We start from the raw sequence: 24,551 nt of genomic DNA on the forward strand, positions 1-24,551 counted from the left end.
AGTCTAAAGAAGCATGAATTGAGAATACTTAAAGTAAAAGTACCTCAAATTCTTACTCTCTTACTCTTTTAAAAATTGCTCTACTATATCACTATAGTTCTGTCTCTAATGTCAAAACAAGCACCAATTTACAGTACATAGTCCAGTTAGCTAAACAACATTAAAATCATGTTTCAGCCAGTTGCGTTTTCTTACATACTTCTGAGTGTCCACATCCGTCCTCACCACATTAAGCAGCGATGCCAGTTCACTGACTGAAACTGTGTGCGTGTGTGTGTGTACGGTCAGTAATGAGGTGTGACTAGTGTGTGTCAGTGAAAGTTGAGTGATCGGCGTAATGAGGAACAGCACATGGAGGGAAAGAGAGCAGACAGGAGGACGAGAAAGACAGGCGATGCACACGGGAGGAGGAAGTATTAATATCTTTTTCATAACGATTGATTACAGATCTAAAGGCAGTCTGTGTCTCTGACAGTTGTTTTTGATGCTGCAGGATGTTTGATGGGGCAGACCAAAGAATGACTGCATATAAAGGAAAGTCATTTTCCAGACTTAAGGAAAATTACGCCCATGTTGTCAGTCTGAAATCAGGATCTTTCGTTTTATTTATTTCACTTAATTTCTATCTATTTGTGGTATGATGAATCAACTGGTTAAGATGATTCTGGAAAAGGCCAAAGGCTCTTGTCACAATTAAGGCTGCATAATACAGAAATCCGACTTTTTGTATTTAAAAACTGGATTTATATGTATCATAACTAATGCAACACTTCTGCCCAGTAAATTTTTGTGATATGTCACAATAGATAACCTTGGTTGCTGTGTGATCTGATCTTTTTCTAAACATTACTAAGTCTGAAACACATATATTTATATATACACTCTATGCTTATATAAATCATACAAAGTCACACCTATATATTGCAAAGTTTTTGGATCTTTGAAAATGTTATTTTGAAAGTTCTGTGATGCTCCCATGACTTGTTGTTTACATCATTAACTGTTTTTGATCAGACGCTACTACAGATGTTTGCTGACTACTTAAATTCTACTGGTAATGTGAACGATACCCAACCCCAGAGTGAAACCAAATCTAGATCTTGTATAATGCACTTTAGGCTCGTACAACTTCATAAAAGTATATCATGCATTGTTGGGATTTGAGTCACCTCTTTAAAAAAGTGGGTCAAATGTGAAAATGAGGTGGGCCAATTGGCTGAAGTAAAGTAATTTTACTCTCCATTACATCCCCTTGTTAGATCAAAACGGCTCCAGCCAAAAGCTAAAGAATGTGAAACAGAAACAGGCCCCCTGAAAGACAAACAGACTGATTTGAGAGCAGAAACCTATCGCAGGATTCCAGCCAGTTAGCAAAGTAAACACACACATGCACGAGAGCAGGGAACAAAGTCCACCTCTCAAGTCTCTGCCCCCGTCTGCGCGAAAACGGGTTAACAACTTGAATTCGTCCCATTTCTGCTGGTCAAAGCATAACCTAACTACAACACCAAACCAGAAAGCACGGCGATGCTTTTTGGTCCTTTCTGCACACAGCGAGTGTGTTTGAGCATTAAACTCAAAATAGGAAGCAGACTTACAGAACAAGACCAGACAAAGAAAATCCATGCTCTGCATCCTATCAAACCAGCATAACTTTCACTCCCTCCCTCTGTCTCGCTTCTCTGTTGTTATCAGCAGATATGGAGGAGGTAAGGAATGAAAAGAGTACAGCTGCAAGTGTTTGTTGTGTCAGTCTGCTCTGGTCGGCTCTGTTCTAGCACAGTTCCTTATCACACTTCAAACAGCTCTCGCTCCCACATACTTTTTCTCTGCCCACATCTATTGTGTATCGTTTACTCCCAATTCATTCTCCTCCATTTTGTAAAGGATTATCGGCCATGTCTGGTCAGGTTAGGGCCTGTAACGTACATCTTTATAGCTTCTTATCATAGTTAAAAGACATCTACTAAAATGCATTTTTTGTGTGCGTTTTTCTGTGTAAAAATATTTCAGCTTCTACTGTATATTGAGAGAGAAAATAAAGCTTTAAGACACTCACAGAATTCTTCTTTGTAGATGAAATCCAAAAGTATATATCCACATATTGCAAGCCAAACCATATTTTAAGCATTTGCAGTGTCACCTCTCCAAAATAAAGTAAAATGGTTAAAAAAAAAAAAAAAAAAAAATTGCAACTTTGCAGGCTAACAGCCATGAAAACAGACTGGTAGCAATACGACCCTGGTTGTTAGCGATGAGGTTCAGCAGAGACCTCATCACTGGATTCAATTTCCATTTACAGGGCTCATGAATTTAAGGTGATCTGATACATGGCAACTAGAAATGCTGCCACTGTTCACGGTCCAAATCTTGAAATAAATCAATTTCTCTTCTGTTACACTCATATTGTAACCATCATTCAAAATACACAACAACGCTGCTTTAAAACAATTTCATGAGGTGATTTTTCACGACTACAAATCATCCTTGAACGCACATATGAAAAGCTTTCTAAATGAGCTTACTGAGAAAGCCAACAAAGAAAAATGACACCCATAGTCCCAAGATGCATTAACATTAAGTTTGTTAAACCATGCTTCATTATTCTCTAATATCACACTAAATAGATATCACAGCAGCCAAGAAAAATGATTTACAATTCGCTTACAATGTCAGGACAGAGTGGGCTTGTCATAACAGCCAAGAAGTATAAAAAAAAGTGTCTTCCATCAAGCCCACTGTTTGTTCACAGTGTCATTTAGGAGAAGTTTGGCTTTTTTTCTAATTTGTTCTCACAAGTAAGTGGAGGTTTTGCACTCTTTCAGGATGCGTTGGTCGCGAGCAACAGGCTGTTAGTTTTTCTGAGATTCTAAGAAAAAACCAGGCGATATTATTAACGTGACTCATGTTCAGAGGAATCCCAGAAGAAAGCAATACACAATGCCTTTCTCTGGTACAAACTCATCACACAAACATTAAATATAGACCAAATTATCTGTTTTATATTGACAAAACTAAGGCTTGAGTTTACTCTTTCACAAGCACTTTCATTTTTGACCCTTAAGTATCTTTCAGGTTCATCATAATCATATTATTTACCATTATTTCTTACAGTCACTGGCATATTGATATTCTGTATCAGTTTGGTCCAAGTCTTCATTAAAGCTTTGTGATGGTTAAACTGAGTGAAATATTCAACTGCTTTTATCAAATTTAAATGTTCTAAATGTATTGTGCATTATTTTTCACACATTTCTCAAAAATTCAGCCTGACATTTTGAAAATGATGGGATTTCTGTTCTATGGCCGCTATGAAGTCCCTTCTTCATGCCTTCTTTGTATCTTTACACAACAAACAACGGCGGCATCCTGCCACTCCAGTGTGTGATTATAGACAGCATGCCAGCATCGCAGAAACAAAAGAGGTATGACCGCCTCTAGTGTGACATATAACATGCACATTGGCAATTCTTTCTAAACAGTTACGATGGCATATCATGGAAATTATCATTTACCAATTCTGTTATATGGTGGCAGATCTCGTTCTCTGCTCAAAACGTAAGGAGCTACAAGACCTCAGTGTTTCCCACTTTGCGGGTATGTACGGCCACTGTTCTTTTAGTAAGCTGCTAACTGCTGCTAGGTGCTTTTTTTAATCTTCTACAACGGTCACAGGCATAGCACGCCGTCAAAATGTCGCACCCATCACGGCTATGGCCCCGTCCTAATGGCTGTCCCTTCAATATAGACTTCGATTCGGTGCTGTTGCTACCTCCAGCTACTACTGCCGGCTCAAAGACAAAACAACTCTGTCCCCCATTTCTGTGGTTGAACAGAAAAAATAGCTTATGTTACTCATGCATTCTCATTTCCCCCTTTTCCTTTTCATTCTCTCCCTCTCCTCCTCATCTATCAGTTAATTTAGAAGCATTTACTTTTTTAGTTTAGCCACAATCTCTATCAGACGATTATATCATCACTGTAAATACTTTAAATCTGTTCTCCTCTCTGTTGTTTTCAGATGTCATTTCAGTATGAACCATCACATCCCTCCTCCTCACCTCCAGTTCATTATTTCAACTCCCAGGTCTGAGCTCATCGGAAGCCGCTCCTCTTTTTTCATCATCCAGATCCCGACATCGTCCTCATTCATCACCACTGCCAACAGTGTCTAGACTCCATCGGGGGAAATCCTACACCTCTCACAGCTTCTCCTCTTTCTTTAAAAATATATGGCGAAGTCCCGATGGGGTCTAATCCCAAAACGCCTTTAAATTTTCATCAATTTTGTGCATGTGTCAATAAATAATTGTTTACTCAATAAATTCTCTTCTGATTAAAATAACGTTGAGTGGATTTGAACAATGCTTAAATACACAGCATGAGTTTGCTGTGACTGACAAATTGAGACTAAGGATTTAAGAGATTTAAATGAAGATAAATAATGCATAATTTTGCCTTGTCTGCTTGAAATGTGCAGTCAATACTTCAATTATTCAAATTAACAATCTTAAAGGCAACTGAACGCCTACAACAAATAAGTGTTCCATATCTTTCTGTTCAGCAAAAGTCACACAAAAACTTTCATTTTATTGTGTGAATGCGTGTTTCTTTGTGTTCGTACATTTAAGACAACAGGCACCGAAAGCTCTAAAAAGCTCTCGAAATCTGCAGCTCTCCGCTAATGTACATAACAGTCAAAACTTTGTATAAAACAAACAAATCATCACTAAGCTCGATCTGTTTGAACTTCAAAAATTGCTCAATTTAACTTAAATGAAATCTGGCGTCTTTGAAGAGAAAGAATATACTGACAAGCAAGGTGTCCACTTATTCACATTATAAAAGCAGAGCTGTGGATAAAACAACAGTAACTCTCTCCACAACTTTAAATAATCACATAAGATGACATAAGACACAGGCATACACTGGTGAAATACAAGATAATTGTTTGAAGAGTGGTGGTACCATCTCTGACGTTATCCAACCATGTATAATCTCAGAAGAATCTAGTAAATCTTAAAGATATCTAAAGAATGCTAAGAGCAGTTCATTATGGTTGGCTTGGCTGGTGGTATGTAAACTTTGATAACATTGTGTAAAGAACAAAACAGTAAGAGGAAAACTGTATTAAGAAAGTTGACTTTGGCATTCGAACATTAGTTTTTCTCATGATCATCATCATAGAATTAAGTCAGGTGGGACGCCTCAGTATACTAAGTGCCACCAAGGTGTACGTGTTTGGCAGCCCATTTTGGCAGTTTTTATTCTTTTGTTTTTGTTTGCCTGCAAGAAAATGGCATTTGTGACTGATTAAGTATTTGACAGTCTCCCGTCACATTTTCCCTTCTGTGCCTTTTTGTTTTGTTCCTGCAGCCGAGGTGAAAGTGACCAAAAGCTCTAGTTCTCGTCTCATCATTGGTGCCAACTTTCTCAAAAGTGAATGGCAAGATGATACACTGATAATCTATTCTAAACAAAAAAATACATCAACAAGCATCCCATGCTTGCCAACCCATTGCCCCCCATAGAGTTGTGTCTAACTCTATTTAAACACACACTCATAAATGCAAACAAAAAGACAGACAGCGACAGAGAGATGGTAAAAAGTAACTCTACAGAAGATTAGAAAAGAGCTTAATGATGTAATCTTTATGAAATCAATAGAAACATTTGATAAAAGAATATGCTGTGTTAAAAAAAATCACACATATTTGTAATTTGTCACATGAAGTAGACGGTTTTTGTGCTGGCAGGCAGTGTCGGCTACCATCATAAGAATATTTCAGACCTGTGAGAAACACTGTACATTTATCAGTGTTTCCCACCAACACTTTAAGTTGTGTCATACAACATGAGAATCCATTTGGATCCGTATGAGAGAAAAAACAGCAACAGGAAAAGTACTCAGACTGTATCCTATTATTAGCAACTGAAGATAGATCCTCTGACAGCAGATTATTTTGCTATAAGTCTTCATGAAATCAAATCCCTGCCACGTCCATGGCGTGTTTTATTGAGTCCACATTGATGAGCTCTGACATCACCAGCTCACCATCACCTCCGGTAATGATGAAATAATGATGTTTAGGTCATACACACAGCGAGAAGTGAATTCACTAAAAAAAAAAAAAAACTGCAGTCGCTCTCCTCCTTTTCCTCTTTCACTCCCTCTCCCACTTCTGCTGCCTCGATTAAAGTCCCCCCCCCCTCCCTCCTTCAATCTCTCTTGCTCTCTTTGGACCACTAACCTTGATTCACTGTTCTACTCGACTCTACCTCGGGCTGGGACATGCATTCACACACACACACACACACTGAACACACACACTGAACACACACAGACACATGTACAGACAGACAGATTTACAAGCAAACACACAGCGGCATAAGCTGAACGGGAGATATACACATGTACTTGACCATGGTAAAGTAGAAGCGGTTAGTTTGGGGCCAGTGTGAGGGGAAAGTGTGGCTAACCAAAACCACATGTGGCTGACTTTCTCTCGCTCCATCCAGAGGCATGTGTGTGTGTGTGTGTGTGTGTGTGTGTGTGTGTGCGTGTGTGCGTGTGTGTGTGTGGAGGGGGAGGTGTGATAGCAGACAGCAGAAGGAGAGGCAGAGCAAGGCTCATGGCTTGACTTTAACCTTTATTTATCCAGGGAACAGTTGTGTTGAGCAGACATGCTGTTTGTAGGCACATTGCTGTTCGCTCACAAGGTTACACACTCAGGAGCTGCCCCACTGTAACTACAGGTTTCTACTAGTGGCCACTGCTGCAGTGCCACCATATCAGTCAGAGGCCTCAAGGGCAAAGTTACAAAAAGTACAAAGTTGTACTTACTGAAGCCATAGCACACATCAAAATCGCTGTTTGTGTGTCAGATAGGACATTGACCACAATATTTTGTCAAAACGTGCCTGTAAATAATTAGAGGAAAACATATCTCTTCTGTTTCCTCCATCTTTGTTTCATTGCAGCCAATTGAACAACATCAGGGATGTCACTGTTTACATTTTTGCTTCCTGTGTCAGATGACAACATCAGTAATTCAAATGCAGGTCATAACTCTTCAGTACAGCTAATGATAATTCCAGGGCCGCTGCGTGATTAAACTGACCCTGAATCAAATCAACATTTAACCAGTCACATTAGCTTTCATCCAACAGTCACTCAGCACGCCAGCAGTCAACGTGGGTGTTAAATAGATATTAAGCAGATGATCACAAATTTTGAAAACACTGTTAAAACACATCACTGTTTGCACTGGCTGACCATGCAAACTCTAACCTGTCTGGAGGAGATGGACATCACACTAATGCAGGGAACAGATCCTCGAATCTGTCAGCTCTATTTGGACTTCAACTGGAGTAATCCAGAGACTGGGTGAACATGTGAGAGTGTATTTGTGTATTGTTGTTTATTTACTGCAGTGTAGTCATTTCACAGCATAAACGTGAAAACATGTCTGTGAAAAATCACATATTTTATGGTTATTTACAATAACACAAGTCTTAGAAGAAAATCACCATATCTGTCAACCCAAGTCTAATACGCAAATTTCAACCTCGGTCTTACTCCCAGTTGGTTAAATGCTGATGCTTGATCAGTGGCCCTCAGCATCAGAGAACAACACACCGAGACAACCTTTAGCAGCGGTATGAGATGCACTGGGCTCTGGCTTTTATCGACATAGAAGGGGAGTCAAACAAACTTTCACCCAGAAGACCACTGTTGATCTCCAATGTTAAACCAAAAGTTTACTGAGTTATTTCAATAACAATGCAGTGTGCTGTTATGTGTGGCATACTACGCTAGTGACATGTGTCACGTGATTTTACATTACATTAGTAACAAACGCCCTTTTTTTTTAGGTCAAACCATAGTGTTTTCTTCTACACCAAACCACATTCTTTTGTTGTCTAAACCTAAGGAGGTCAACCTAAAATTGACACACCATCTCTGAGTGTCCAAAACTGACACTGGAGGGGTACTTAGAGCATGACAGTTTGATGTGTAGGGCCTCTGACAATGTGTCTGTATTTGACAAGTTGGGAGTGAGAGTGTGTTGCATATTTGTTCTGGATATGGGTCATAACAACTTTACACTTGCCATCTTTCTTCTTCCATTTTTTATTTTTTTTGACATGCTCACCGACAAAACGAACGCCATGGTTTTGACCCATGCATGAGCCATTTGGGAACTGCACATTTATCTGCAATTGGCTTGCAAATCCCTTTTGTGAAACAGGCCCTGAGTAACATGACTGCAACAAAACTAAATTAAAACTAGATTAGCTTTGCATAGGGATGTATTTTTAAGGGGGAAAATCTGCCAGCTGGGGATCATACAGAAATGTGAAGGTGCCAATGAGTTGTTTTTCTAACATGTCTACAACACAAAGATTGGTTTAGTTGTCAGCATCGGCTCTATAATAAGAGACAAAAGGTTTAAAATATAGCCACACTAGAGAGAGACTTCAAAAAGCTCTGTAGATATTATCACAGATGAAGAACAAAGGACAAATACAGCTTTCACATCTGTGTACATGACTCTGAATGAGATTAAATCATGCCTCGAACTGAAACTTATTCTACAGATTGTCATATGAGTTTTTCATCTAAAGACTCCCCACTGAGAGCTAAACACACAGACTGCAGTAGTTCTGTTTCAAACGTGTACTTAACTTCACATAGCTCACTTTGTAGTGAGGGACTAACCCTACGAGACAGAGCGACGCTGTGTGTTAAGGTAGTATTGTGTGCATGTGTTTGTGTGTGTGTCTGTGAGTGTGAGGATGAATGTAAGAGACAGTTTGTGTCATGGGGAGGTAGAGCTGTATCTGCTAACCGTTACTCCAACAAGACAGCTCGCTTGGCTCACACACACACACACACACACACACACACACACACACACACACACACACACACACACACACACACACATATCAGAGATGCACACACAGACACTTTATTTACCTTTGGCCCAATATAGACATAGTGACAGTTAACCTAGCCACTTAATACAAAAGACAGTTTCCTCTTCATAGACTTATATTCAGAGGGGAGGCAGTGTGAGTCAAAGTAAATCTGGCTGAACTGAAAACACAGCAGAGAGAAAACACTAACAAAAGCATTCCAGAAAGTGGGGTGAGAGATAGCACGACAGAGAAGGAGAGGAAGAGAGAGAGATATCTTGATGTGATACACGAGCGGGTGAGGTAGAGACTAAAGGGTGAGTGTTTTGTGCCAGCATGACACTTAAGAGAATTTGTTTTGCAGTTTTTGAGCAATCAGATAAAACAAACATAAACATCACTGTTTCATCTGGCAGCTTTTTTTAACTGACATTAACTGGAAAAGTTTAGGTAAATGCACTTTTTGTTTCTATTTTTGAGGGGGTTTAGGTTCTCCCTAAAGTGTTCTATAAACTGAATCCATTAGATGATTAATTGATTCATCGATCAACAGAAAATGTTTGTTATTATTTTGATATCAGATGACATATTTAAGTAGTTTTTCAACATGAAATGTCACAAAATGCCCGGGCTCCTGTTTCTCAACTGTGGGAATTTGTTGTGTTTATCTGTTTTATATCATTGTAAATTTAATAAATTTAGATTATGGATTGCTGGTTGAAGAAAACCAAGCAGCAACCTCTATGATTAAAAAATGAAGTCAACTCGAAGTACAAACAACTACAGTTCCTTTAATGACCACCTGAGGCTGGTTCCAAAAGCGAGTCAATCTCCATAGACCCCCATAATAAAAATGCCCAACCTAACAGCAGAAATAAACCTGTTTTCAGCCTGGTACAACAAAACAATTGCTCTCTACAGTTAATTTCTATTTTCATGACAATTGTACCTGGTTGAATTTTATATAAACTCTCTCATTTCATTTTGTCCACATATGAGTATAACTCAGGTTAGTTTTGGTTCCAAAAATCCAAGATGGCAGCAACCAAAGTACCAAACTCAGGGTTTCAAAACGTGAATCCACAAACCAATGAGTGACACGTGGTAGCTACATCTATTATTATTACACATCTCATTAGATGATCGTCTATAGGCAAAAAAAATTCTTAGGATGTCCTCCATGCACTTTCAATAACTGTAATGTACATTTTAATTATTTTTACCATTTTCTGACAGTTTGTGGACCACACAAATAATCCAAAAAATTAAAGAAAATAATTTGTTGATAATAAAAATAGTTATTGGTTGAAGCCTCAAACTTTGTGTATTTCTTTTCTCAAATTGGCTCACTTCTAAAAGATTTTTCCTTTTTACAGTGAAGATTACAGTGAAGTGAGTTTAGAGGACAGGGAGCCGTTGGCTGATGGTTGGCTGAACCTTGGGTTTGAGGTTTTTGTAGGTATTCTCAATTTTTGGGCAACTATTGAGAGTTGCAGCAGGAGTGAATTTAGGTCAGGAAGAGATTTATGTCTGTAATTCAATAAATTAGGTTTATTGCTGAGCCATAACAAATAACAGTTATTCTGAAATTATCTTTTAACTTATTCTGATAGTGCTGTATTTCTCTTATGTTGCAATTGTTCTCATGTTACTCCCAAGTTGCCACGTATAAAGCTCCTCTAACAATTACAATTTCCACCTTAAATAGAATCCAGCACTTAATCCCTGTAATACAACACCATTCAGTCTGGATCTGAGAACACCAAATCCCACCCTTGATTTTGCTGTGAGTCTGGAGGGGGGAAACACTGAAACTAGAGAAACAGGGAGGAGAGGAGGTGGGAAGAAGAGCCGGGCACTGGAGGTGGAGAGTGGGAGGAAGAGGAGGACAAGAGGGGGTTGAGGAGGAAATACAGAGAACATGAGAAGGGGGGAGGGCTTGATGAACGTTGTGTTGCATTGTTTAGGCTAGTGGGCCATAAATTCCAAGGAACAGGAGGGAGGAGGACTGGAAGAGGGGAACGAAGTAAAATAACCGTTAGAAGAAGCTTGGAGGGGATAAGAGGAGGGAGTCATACTTGGATATGTTATAGTGAAAAGGGAGGAGAGGAGTTTGTTTGACTGTACTGACAGATTTTGCTCGACTCCACCAGACACGGTGGAGTCTGCACTGTATCAACACTGCTGGGGATAGTGTGTGTGTGTGTGTGTGTGTGTGTGTGTGTGTGTGTGTGTGTGTGTGTGTGTGTGTGTGTGTGTGTGTGTGTGTGTGTGTGTGTGTGGTGTTGCAAAAAACGAAATACTTTCACAATATGAATCTTTTTGGGTTACCTCCCAATAAAAACTTCATGTCCTATTTTGGTGTTTTCCTTGCTTCACATGTTGCTCTACAGCTGTGTGTCCGTTGGGAATCTCTGTGCACTGCCTTCTTATCACTTCCAGTGAAAAGGACACACTGTTTGCACCTTTCAAAAAACATTTACCCAGTGATGCTCTCTGAAAAACTGAAGTGACTTGAGGAAATACACTCTCAGTAGGAGTCCTGAACCTACAATCTATAGACACCGTGAAAAAACTTTTGTTTGGTTCCATGAAAGCATGGAAGTAAATCTGAGCTGCTGAATGTCTGAAGGCATGGAGCTGCCTTGTCCTCTCTGTCAGCAGAAGCTATTGGTGGTGCTGCATATCTTAATATTGACGTAGGCAACTTTAGCTGCAAAGACACTATTCAAGACTAGCAGGCACTAATACCGTTTGGTAACGCCTCCTCGTAACATATACCCCTTTCCACCAAAATTTAAGCATTTATGCAGACAAACGTGGGAAAACGTGTTAAATATAGGCAATAGACTGCTTCCCCAATGCCAGTAGACCACAGATGTGTACACAGCACCTTAGAAGAGTATGCTTTTCTGTATTTTTTACTGCCGTTTTTTGTTCAACGTCACCTACAGACCACAAACCAGGATAGTAAACAGTAGTGAGTAGCATGGAGGCCAGTGAAAATTATATGATGGTTACTTCTTTTATTTTTCGGACTAAACTTAGTGCTGAGTAAATTTTTAACAATTTTCAAGTGCTGCTTGGCTGGAGACAGGCGTTATTTTGTGGCAGCTGGTCATTGCATCACTCCAGCAAAGGGGGGTGTGAAAATTAGCACATCCACCTGGTTGTTGTATTTCCATCACTGCCAGTCAGAGCTGGAGCTGATAAATACCCATGACTACTGTAGAGTTCTTTGACCTTGCAAGTGAATGCTAATTGTAACCTTTGCAAAAGACGTTATTCAGTGAGCGCGAGAACTCAGGGATATGGAGCGCTAAAAGTGTCGATATATACTACAAGTAACAACAACATTCAAGGAGTCCATTAAGCCCGAAACATCTCCAAGCAACAGCTTGCTGTACATGACTTTATCAAAGACGCTGTTGCAGAAATCAAGGCTGCAGAGGACCAACCAGGAAACTGACAGACAGATGTTCAACATTTAAAATGTCTGTCTGCCGACTCCCACACACAGCCTGTCTGTTGGAGTGATTGACTGTAGGTGTGTATACGCAAACGCTGTCAGGCTGACCATGTGTCTGCAGTCATCTAGTCTTCTGTAGACAGGGGACACACACACCCAGGCTTGCTGGCAGGCAGGCAGACAGACCAAATGACAGATTAGGAAGACAGATAGACAGATTAAGAAAAAAATGTGTAACATCATTTAGAGGGAAAAGATAGCTCTGGAATATCTGTGCGAAGATTTAAATCTCCGCTTACACAGACAGACAGAGGACCAGCATGGTGGTGATGTGAAGATACATGGTCGGGGATGGAGATGATAATCTTAATGGACTGGTCATCTGTCTGTGAGCCCCTGATTCACACAATCATAGAGGAGGGTTTAAAATATCTGGAAAGCTTTCCACCACTCTTGAACTGAAATCAGCTTAAAGAGCACAGGATGGAAAAGAGTGTAAGAACAGTAAAAATAGTGTCCTTTTAGTTATCAGGATGTACATACTGTGGCCGTATGGCTGAAAGTGAGTGTAGCAGAATGTCCTCTGGGATTTTATCATGAGGCTACACACAGAGATCAGGAATGAGACTTGCTATGGTGTACTGCACAGAGATTGCTTATGGCTACTTTTGCGTGTGTGTGTGTGTATGTGTGAGATGCAGCTTCATGACAGATGTCATCTTAACTGGACTAATGGAAACCACTTCAACCACTGCCTATAGCTACACCCACAAAGACAACACACACACACACACACACACACACACACACACACACAAGAACCCTTTGGCCATGTCTACATAGACCCAGTCCACCTGAAGGCTAACATGAAGAGGCATGATCCTTACTGTATATACACACACTCACACACAGCTTTGTTGACACATTTACTCAACATGCAGACAAAAGCACTGCCTCAAGTTAAGGTAAAACAATGAGCAACTTTTTTATGGGCAGCTTGTCTCCCCATTTTGAGCAAATCCTGATGTCACATGTCACTTTGAAGACACTATCTTATTTTAATTTGTCTAAAGTGTCTCTTTAGGAGCTTTGAGAGTGACAAAAATAGCCTCAGCAAGGACACTAAAAAGGCACATGCCCTTAAGAAGTCATGCATTAGATGATCTTCAAATCTAAATTCTTCTTTTAATGATTATTTTGGCCATTTTGAGTCTTGAGAGAGATGAGAATACCAGAAGTGTGACAAGACAGATTTGAGGCAGTAACGCTGGGTTACACTTTAGCCAGCTGAGTCACCAGAATTCCCCCAACACTCACAGTGGTTTGGTTTGACCCCAGCATCATCAAACATTTGCTAAACATAACAGACAATGTCAGGGTTTGGATACAGGCAACACTGGAGATTTTTGGTATTGGATTGTAGGTCCACATTTTGAAATGTAAATAAGTAATGTTTGAAAAAAAGAAAAATGTGACTTAATAGCCATTCACACCACATCAGGCGTTGCAGCGACTAGCCTCGGGCTTGTGCAGGGGTGGGAGTGTCACATTAATGGCCGATTTGTGGCAGGTGGAGAGAAAGCCAACCTCCCCATTTCAGCAACTGAATATTTGTCTTCGCTAAGTTTGTGTATGTTGGCCTTAAAGATCTGTAGAATTCCTTTTGAATATCATTATGGTCATACATTTACTGCCACAAAAGCAACACAAGGCGAATGCTCTACTTTGTAGGATAATACACACAGGCTCTTACATGCTGTGTTTCGTTTACTGACTTTAAAATCCCCGACAGAAAGAGTCTGCAGTACTTGTTCCTGTACCCTGTCGGCTGATCGCAAGTTATGTGAATCACCACTGCTGTGTGATATCAGGTTGTGTTTCCAAAAGTGCAGTCCAGATGCACTACCCACATTCAAATGAATGAGAGGACTTGTTAAGAAGTTAACAAGAAAGTAAGCAACGTTAAAAGTGAAATTAAAAAAAGGTTCTTGACTCTATAACATAAATCATAAGAGAACTGCGAAAAACAGCTCAGATATTTCCAAAGATTTCCTTTTGGAAAGACGCTAATTGGGATTTAAATTGGGGAGGGCAATTGAAAACTTGACTGAATATGGAGGATGTTGATACACCATCAAAGCAATGAGATCAGAACTCCGTCCTTCTTTAGAGCCACGAATTATTCACAATTGAAGAAGAACATTAAGTTGAAGTTTGACTTTGTTCAAATAAACCAATAATGAATGGAGATATGGGGCGAGAAGTGAATCCACAGCCAGTCATCCAAATCTTCTGCAAATTACACTGAAACAGACTAAATTTAGAACCTATCCTTTAAAACGCTGCACATTCATTAATTTCTACTTCATCTACAAACAAGTAAGACCTCGTGGAGCAATATGGGTAGTTACAAACACCTACTGTCTCAGGGACTGAGTTGAGTGTAATCTACTGAGATTAGTGAGAGCACATGTAGAACCTGCCAAAATCATTTTCAAGAACCTGTCCTGCTTAATATGAACTGACAGTATTTCTGCCTCGCTGGACTTTCATTAGGTCTTTATTATTTTTGAATTAAATAATTTGTGTTTCGGGGCATAGCACTTGAAATCTTATGTTTGACTCCACACACACACATACAACTGTAAAAATAAATACATAAATAAGAAGGAAATCGAACCATCTTTTTTTCAGTTTTTTTCAGTTTTTCAATAGATAAACCAGAGTATGACCTTCACTGTGGATTTGTATTGCCTTTGATTTTTTGTAAATAAACAGATAAACATCAGATTTTCTTTGATTTTGTCACAGCAAAGCCTTGTGGGATACCAAACTCCACAGTTACACAGCGATCTCTCTGTACGTCTCTGCAGCGTGAAGAGTCTGCGGTGTATTTTACCAACCTGTCACTTTCACAACAAAAAGCAACTCCCTCATTAACAACCATCCGCTGTGAGTGTTTGTGTGTGGAAAAGAGAGAAGAGAGGGGGAGGGGAAAATAGAGGATAAGTGTGAGATGGAGAGAGAGGATGCGTGGTTGCTAAAGTGGACAGTGAGAAGAGAAGAAGAAGAGGAGGTGTGGTCGACTGCTGCAAGAACAAAGTTACCCAGAGCTCCTTCATTAAAGACCAGGCTCAACTAAACAAACAGCACCTGGAAACTTCAAACCTCCCGACAGCTGTCTAACTACACAGAGACTGACAAGCACAGCAGGGGAGAGACGCAGACAAATGGCATGTAGATTAACTGACAAACAGGTTGGCAGAGTCACAAAGACAGGAAACAGCAAGCCAGTACAAGAACACTTCAAATATTTCATCAATTAAAATCAAGCTTGTCATTGAAGAAACTATTTCCACTGCGTAAATTGTTGTAGTTCAATGAGGCACGCAAACTATTTCGACATCGAATTAAATTTTTCCAGCAAGGACTAAATAGTTCATGGTCCTCCATAACATTTTTATAAGGTCAAAATATTGCTGCATACTGCCCTTTAAAACTGGCTTAAGAAGGTGTAAGTAATATTCCAAAAGACGTTGTACTGGTGTGTTAAAGATCTGTGCGACTGTAAATGAGCATTATTAGAAGACAGATGGGAGATGGGATGACTGTAGGTGAGAAAACAAACAATTATATCACGACAACGGATGTCTACACATTGAAACTTTGAGTGACAGTTAAGGTGAAGATTGTGGGCTAACGATGACAACACCAAGGACTATGACAAAGACGATGATGATGACTACGACAGATGAAGCTCAGCTCTTGGCTGACCACTCATAACTCACCCTTCTCAGCGCGCCCCATGTGAGCTGCATCCAACAGAAGCAAAGCAGAGAACAACAAGACAGAATTAGATTGGGTAGCATGCACAGGTGTATGATCAAACACAAGAGAAAAGTGGAGCATTTTTAAATTCAGCAAACATTTTCTATAGCTCCAGAAAGGACTTGTAGGGCAGGTACCAACCATTATTTTCTTAACTGGTTAATCAGTTTGTTTCCTGTAGCCAAATATAATTTCTTCAAATTGCTTGTTTTGACCCACAAACAGCCCAAAACCAAAAGATAACCAGTCTAATGCCACATAAAACACAGAAAAGAAGCTATTTGTCACAATTATGAAGCTTTGAAAATGATTCAAATGATTAATTGATCAATAGACTAACTGATTATCCAACCAATCGCTGCCATAGCCGATGTTCACCCCCTTAAAAATGTTACTACATGTCGGGGCTACAGCAGCAATATGAATACCAAGTGAGGACCATACAGACTGTAGCCCTTTTTAAAACAGAGCAATACTCCCATGAAGGAGATGCGCCATCATGACGGCTCTGCTTTTTTATAGTCAACCATACAATGCTGATTTTAGATCTGTAAGCAAAAGAGGCATGAAACTCAACAGTGTCTGCATCTAGCATCATGTTACACAAACATCAACTCAGCTCAGCTTAACTACCTCCAATGGCAGCTAACGTTTTGGTTTTACTCATGTGAGACACCATGGTGCAAACCTCTGTATCCTCTACGCGCAAGTTACGAGAATGCACAAACGCATTTATGCTCAACATGGTGTTCACTGCGATATGCAACAACAAGAAACAGAGTCAACAAATGTGACTGGAAGAATTTAGGCTGTCAGGCAACAGTAGAAAACACGGCCATACCGCCAAACATGGCATGACATGACAACACCCTGCCATCATTTGGATCCCTCACTGTGGTGGGCTATTTCTCTGCAATAACTTAAGGACATTTGACCGTCCCTACGGTCTCTCGAAGAAGAGTCCTACAAATGTAGGATGCAGGAAAACCTGCAGTGCCAGTCTTCCACTGAAGCCTGCACACCTAAGAGGTGCACAACCAAGCACTGTGACAACTTTTGGAGCCTTTACGCTCAAGGCAAAAGACATGATGAAGTCATTTTTTGGTGTGAAAATGTTGCACTGGGGACATTACTGTGGGCATGACAGTGAAACAACAATCCTTCACCACTCTATATTCATACATTTTAAAACAGAATGACGAGGCAGAATAACATCACAACATTTCCTCTTTGGACAGGCTGTATAAAAGGGGCTACAGATTGGGCAGTTGTTTTCTCCTATATGTTTCAGATGCTGAGAGAGCTTGTTGATAGTGCAGACAACCTTTAAAAAGTTGAGAAAAACACTCAAAATGTATGTCGTAGGTTTCTGTGGCTGGACCCCTAGTGACCTCAAGCATAGATCCACCTTAAACGTACACATTTGGCTCAGCAGCAGCAGCCACATGAACCAACAGCCCCAGATATCATATATCAAACAGGAAGTTATATTTTCAGTATACTGTGTTTGCTTTTATTTTATAACACACACAAATATAAATATTTTTAAAAGTAGTGACCTATTGACTGCACATGTGGGAACTCAAAACTTTAACCTTTAGCCAACAGATGCCCAACCTTAGCCTTTACCCTCTGCTTCACCTCATGGTTACCTTAAAAATAAAATTTTCCCAAGACTGTCGTCACCTGCCGCCACTTCTCTCAATCTCTCTCCCTTACACACACACACACACACACACACACACACACACAGCCATGTATCCATTATATATATCATTATCACCACACACTAAACTACACAACTGGTACCGAGGCTGCTCACATCTGTGTGAGTGTGAGGGAAAGAGAGTGTGTGTGTGTGCACGCTGTAATGTAATTAATCAGCTGAGAGTGTTGATTACTTAATCTGTCATTAGCCAGCCATGTGTGTAAGTGCGTATATGAGTGTGTATGTGAGGCGGCGGGGTGTTTCTAGGCCCTCTTGTACCGACAGCTGTGACCAGAGCCAAACAGGGCAGAGCGGAGATTGATGATACTGGACTAATACCATCATTCATCAGGGATGTGATATTTCAGGGATTGGGATTTGTTCTGGACGTGCTGCCTCTCTTCACTTCCAATGGGACTTAAGCACTTTCTTGGATTGCTGCTTCCTGCTCTCTGATGATTTACACCCATCATGTACCAGTATCTAAAGGCTAAACCTGACCACAACATGAGATACATTTCCATCTGCCTTGTTCTTATGTACATTTAGAATTGGTGCATTAAGTGCCTTGTTCTGAAAGTTTCTAATGTATGTCAGCTTGCCTGAGGTGAAAAGGATGCGGAAAAAGAGAAGGCACCATCAGGGGTGACGGAAACAGATTTTTCAAATACACCTTGATGTTGCAGCGCCTGCATAGTCCACTTAAGATGCTGCCATTTGGTGTTGAATGCTTCTACCCCATCAAATGCCCCAAAAATTAAGAATATAAAGAGCAGGGGTGTCAGTGTGTACATGACCACAACTTCTACAGAGAGCCCAGATGGAGACCCTTGTTCTGTTACCATATTGGCTGCTAAACGGTAGATTACATGTGGATCAAACAAGAAAAATGTATGCATTAAAAAGCTAGCCAATTAATAGTTGGCAAAATTTTATCTGCAACTTTTTGATTTTCAACTTTAAATTGTGATTTAAGGAAAACTCAAACATTCTCTGATTTCAGCTACTACAACTACAAAGTGATTATTTGCAAGTTTTCTCTGTTTTACATCATTTTAAAATGATTCTCTTTGGTTTTTGGACTGTTTGTCAGACAAAACAAGTTACTTCAAGACATAATCTTGGGCTTTAGGAAATCAAAATTGATATTTTCCCAGCTGTTTCCAAGACATTGTGTTTATACACATCTAATCTGACACATCAAAAATATTTTGAGAGCAACGTAATGCTAAGAAAATTGTGTTTTCTATTGATGTAATGACAGTATCCACTGTATTACAGCATTGTTTTGGGTTTTTTTTTTAACCTTTTTTATTTACATTAAACCAAAATCCAAGCTTCCTTCACAACCATCTGCATCTGAAGCCTTCCTGTTACATCAACATCATGTTTCATTATCTGAAAGAAACGTCTGAACATAATTGAGACAGCGACAACGTTGCCACAAGAATGTCATTAAGAAAACAGTTTAGAAACATATAAATGTGATTTCTAGGAGACAGGTTTGCATTTTTCACCATTTTCCCACAGTTAGTTGTAGACTATGGCTGCAATTAATAATTACTTCCATTATCGATAAATGTGCAGATTTTTTCTCAAGTAACTGTTCAAAGTTCACTGACAAAAGTCACAATTTCTCCGAGCCCAAGATGACATCTGAAAATTGCTTCTTTTGTTCAACAAACAGCTCAGAAGCTTAAGTTTACAAACATGTAAAACAGAGAAAAACAACAATCATTGCAAGGAAAGAGCAAGTAAATGTTTGTCATTTTAGAGCTTAAGAAAAGAGAAAGTACCAGCAAGTAAACAATGATGACAATAGTCTTTAGTTTCAATTCTAAATTCTATCTTGGTGGGAGGCAGCGATGACATGATGCGTCACGGTTTGTAGAGATAGTGGATGGAAATTACCACTGATTCATATCACATTTTGCCAAAATCTCAAATTTTCTTGAAACTTGCACCATTTAAAAGAATTTTTTCTCATGACTGCCTGGTCATCCTCCCAGCTTCTGCACAGCATCGTGTACAGTATGACAACCTGAATCACAACCTGTGTCAATCATGTCATGTTCTCACTCTCCCTCATTCTTGACTCTCTGACAGCAGCAAGAGGCCAAAAGGTTGCACCGACTCTGTGTCACTAATCCATTTTTCAAAACAAACCCTCAGATTCATTCACACACACACACACACGCACACAACCTAATGAGGGATTAGCTAATGAATTCTCTCAACAGATTAATTACATTTTACACACACGCTTGTGTGCACGCAGACTTCATCCCCAAATGACTGAAGATATGAGCCAGTGCGTTCAAAGAGACTTTTTTAAAAGAATTTTTTTAAATCTACCACTAAATTGAAATCCGTAGAAACAGATTGGCTCTGGGCAAAGTGGCGTTTGATTTGAAGAGAAGACATTAAGATGGATCTGAAGGACGGCGGGCTGAAGCATCACTTTTAACGAGAAAATAAATAAAACAGCCTTTGATTTGGTGCCATTTTACATGGCACGAGTAGAATGAGGAGGCATTTTCACATGAATCTAAATGAGAGGCAAACATTTCACATGCTCATCTTTGTACCACTGTACTCCGGAGGGCTTAAAAGCATCGGCCTTCCTCTTTCTCTTTAAGTGACAGCAACACACGAGTTGACACACACATTTGCTCAACATGCACACACAGGACATGACAGAGAAACACACACACACACACACACACACACACACACACACACACCCTCCTGCCGTTTTCACAGTCTCTTGAGTGGAGGAGATGCCCACGGCCAAAAACCAATAGTTGCATTTCTTGTTTTTTTTTTTCCCTCCTCCTCCTCCTCTCCTCTTTTCACTATCACTCTCTCTCTCTCTTTCCTTTCTGGGGGAAAACACACAATTTTATTTCATCTTCCAAATGGAGCTGAAAAGTAATTATAATTAAACCAACTTGGTTCTAATGTTCAAAATACTAAAATAATTTACAATTATAATTAAACCAGCTCAGATGTGGTGTTCAGTAGCAGCAGCAGTCTCCTAATTTGTCTGGAGACACTAATGGAAAACAATTATTTCACTTCATTAAGATTAAAGACGCCTGGAATCTGTGTCACAGCTCGATCAGAGAGGAGACAGATTTAGAAAGTTGTCAAATTAACATAAACTCAGTTACACTCGTTCACATTTATTACAGTGACTTTGTAAGCGATAGGCCAAAACAAAACTGCCGCAAAACAGCACGATAAGAAGAGACAAGGGAGGGACTGAATTATATAAATGCCATAATTTATAGTTTGACTTTCTAAATGGGGAAACCAGAAGATAAAGACGGAAATGAGACAGATTTAGAGAAAAATCATCTTAGCAGAAACTCAAAGTGACTTTGTTTAAATGTGACAGTTTTAAATCCTGATTTTTCTCGTCCTTGTCTGTGATTTCAGAGAGCAAACGGCTGCTGATGCTGCACCACGACGTACATCTCTCCTGTGATTCTCTGTGATTTCCTTTATTATTGACTTCTGGTGTGTCTATTAACCATATCATCTATTTAACATTTCACTGAAGTGGTCAAATAAAAGTGCTGTCAGTGATGAAAAAGGACTGTGCTGATGTGTAAAATCAAGCATGCCCTGCACTCTCTACACCAAATTCAAGTTCTTCTCTTGATAGAGCGGTAAATGACAAGTTGTCCTCTTAAGATGCAGAAAGGGGCATGGCAATTACACATTTATCCCTATAAATTGGGTCCTTTCATTGCAATTAAACATTTTCCTTGTATCTGATTTACTGTAATTAGTCTTCATATTGCTGGCTTTTTTTCTAACAATATATACTTTTTTCCTGCAACACAACCAACTGCAAGTTCTCCTTTTCAACCCCCTTTCCACACTAATGATAGCCCACCTCCCGCTCTCTGTAAAGCAGTATCTACTCCGTAGTATTTACTTGCAAATTAACAGCACTCAAATTCCCAAGAGGCCTCAAAGAAATTCCACACATTTGTTACCCAGAGGGCCAAATGGCCACAAGGGAGGGGGTAGAGGGGAGTAGTTATGGGGTATAGGAGCTGGGGAGAGGGGGAGCAATAAAACGTTCACAGATGAAGTGGTAATTAATGTGTAATTTCTATGCAAATCATTAACAAGCCAAAGCGAATATTGAGGCAGAAAACGAGGTTTTGTACTATTTCTGGTTATTTCCAACATTTTAATGGAGCGTGATGTGTCCTTTATTTAAGCCTTATATGGTATTAGTTTGATTTTGGAGGTCAGCTTTCTAACAGCTGTGTGCCTCTCTCTTTCTGTGTGTGTGTTGGAGTTCAGAAACGAACAATTGCTGCATGCGGAAATAAAACGCACAGCAGCCACGCAGACAAAGACACAGGTACGGAGAGTTTGCTCGCGCGGACAGCCCGAGCTGCAGAAAAGATACACGGACTTTGTTTTCTACGCGTCCGATCAGTCCTGCACGAGCGAAACTCCCCTTTCGAGTTCATTTCAGGGACTTTTGCATTGCCATGATCCCGGAGCGCATCAAGCAGCACTGTTGCAGCTTGTTTCTCCGCGGAGTGTATACGTGTTTTTGCAGAGTAGACGAACGAAAGCGGGGCAGATCAGCACACTTTGCATGCGAATAACTGTTAAAAATGAGATCCAGGAGAGGGTGATTTCCATGCATTATCAGTTGTATAAAGCCTATTTTAATGTCACGGTCGTTTCAATACTCAACAACGACAACACGACCGTACAACTATTTTGAGTTCTGGTTTCATCCCTTTCGCCATGCAAACAATCCATAAAATCACATCTAACACTATTAATCTTCACAGATTCACAGTTTGTGACGAGATGACACCGGGGAATTCAGAGGAAAAAGTAACTAACCCCCCTCATCTTTTCTCTCCTTAAGTTAAATCACACGGTGCAAGAACAAAATTCCATTTAATCAAACAGGGGATCGGCGTAAAGAGGCTATATTCCCAACCATTAGGTTTTATTGCACGCAGCGTGAATAAAGTTGGAGCAGAAGAGGATCATTTGGTTTGCAAAGAGCGACAAGCTCACGGCGCTTACGAAGCGAACATTGCATCGCGCAAAAGAGCCTCTTTAATAAAGACTTAAAATAGGCTGCACCGCAGACTACAGTGAATGTCACGTTATAAAAACACGCGTAAGAGCGAGTCAACATTAAAGCAGAAGTCGGAAATAATTGCTGAAAGCTGTAAATGACTACACGGAATCACAGGATGGGAACACCATAAAAAAATAACTGTAATATCCAAATAAAATTTAAGTCGCCACTGTGACACTATGTGAATATTATTCCTTTAAGGAGGGTGATTTCCGTGCAACCAATAACTTTTTCTCCATTCACGCGCTGCTCGCGAGGCTGCACGGCTATAACTGAACGATGTTTCGGCACACTGTACAAGACCTCTGCCTCCAAAGCATGCTGTGAACCGGCAACCCCGTGCACAAGCTGCAAATGTTGCTCATTGTAGCCTGTTGTAATTTTTAAGTCCTAAAATTGGACCATCTTTTTTAGAACAGTCTGGAGACACGCTAAAAGCTCAAACAGAAAGCCTGCAACTTAGTTTTACACCTTCAAAATTGAGTTCACAATCCAACTATGAGGTCAGTGTTAGTCATTGTCCGACCCACTTGGCAAACAGAGTGCATTCAAACATGAGCGGACATAGACGGTGTAAAATACAACTTGTATGCAACGTTAAGAAATATATATATATTTTTTTTTACAATTTAACAGCGCCAAAAAGCATCTTCACTCAACAAAAGCTGCTTGTCTCACACTAGAAGGTGCTAGAAAACAGCACAAAAGCGATAAAACAGGCACGACGGGTCATTTTCAACACGGAGGCGAACTTTTCTCCTACACCTAAACACACACCTGTCAGGGATTCATACGCGTACACTGATGAGGAAAACGAAAAAAAATAGTCCAAACTTTTTAGACAGGAAACACTCTTAAATGTATGTTTATGTATGTTGTTCCTTACCTGTCGGCATCTGTCCGGAGACGTTACAAACTGCCGCAAACAGGAGTCCCAGGAATACGGAGAAAAGTGTATCCATGTTTTAAAACGTGGCCGCGTTGTGAGTCTGTAACAGTTTCCCCCCCGAAAAGTTTTTTCCTGTGAGTTTTTCTCCGTCTTCTCCTCTTCCGTCTTCTTTATTTCTCTCTTTCGTGTGTTATTATTCCTCCTGTTGTTGTGGATTCAGCCGCCCCATTCTCTCCTTTCTCCGGTTTCTCTATTTTCGCTTCCTACGGGCTCTCGCGGACACTACACTTTGTTTCACGCGGAGTGAGGGAGCGCGAGCGAGAGAGGGAGAGAGGCGGAGATGGAGGGAGCGCGAGCGCGAGCGCAGCAGCGAGTGCGTGACGTCACGAAGCAGGAGTTGATTGAAAAAATAAACAAGTTAAAAGAAACAATGTAACAAAACTTCAGATTTTAGGTTCTGTGTTGTAATGCGTATTTTCAGTGTTTTATTTACATTCCACACACCTTTGTTACATATTAATATTGACTTTTTTCTTTAAATACTAAACTTTTCATAAATAACTCATAAATGAAATAACCTCAACTTAAGTTTTGACTGTAACTT

At 40.0% G+C, this 24,551-nt stretch overlaps 1 protein-coding gene across 1 annotated transcript in view; it reads right to left on the reverse strand.

Annotated features, from left to right (window-relative positions):
- Positions 1-24,255, reverse strand: part of LOC121955365 (receptor-type tyrosine-protein phosphatase kappa-like) — a 148,845-nt gene extending 124,590 nt beyond the window's left edge. The window contains 1 exon segment of the mRNA XM_042503286.1: positions 23,945-24,255. The gene's annotated coding sequence lies outside the window, so the exon portion shown is untranslated.
- Positions 24,256-24,551: the final 296 nt, after the last annotated feature.

The sequence above is a fragment of the Plectropomus leopardus genome, chromosome 16 (assembly GCF_008729295.1).
Source record: "Plectropomus leopardus isolate mb chromosome 16, YSFRI_Pleo_2.0, whole genome shotgun sequence".
NCBI classification, from domain to species: Eukaryota; Metazoa; Chordata; class Actinopteri; order Perciformes; family Serranidae; genus Plectropomus; species Plectropomus leopardus.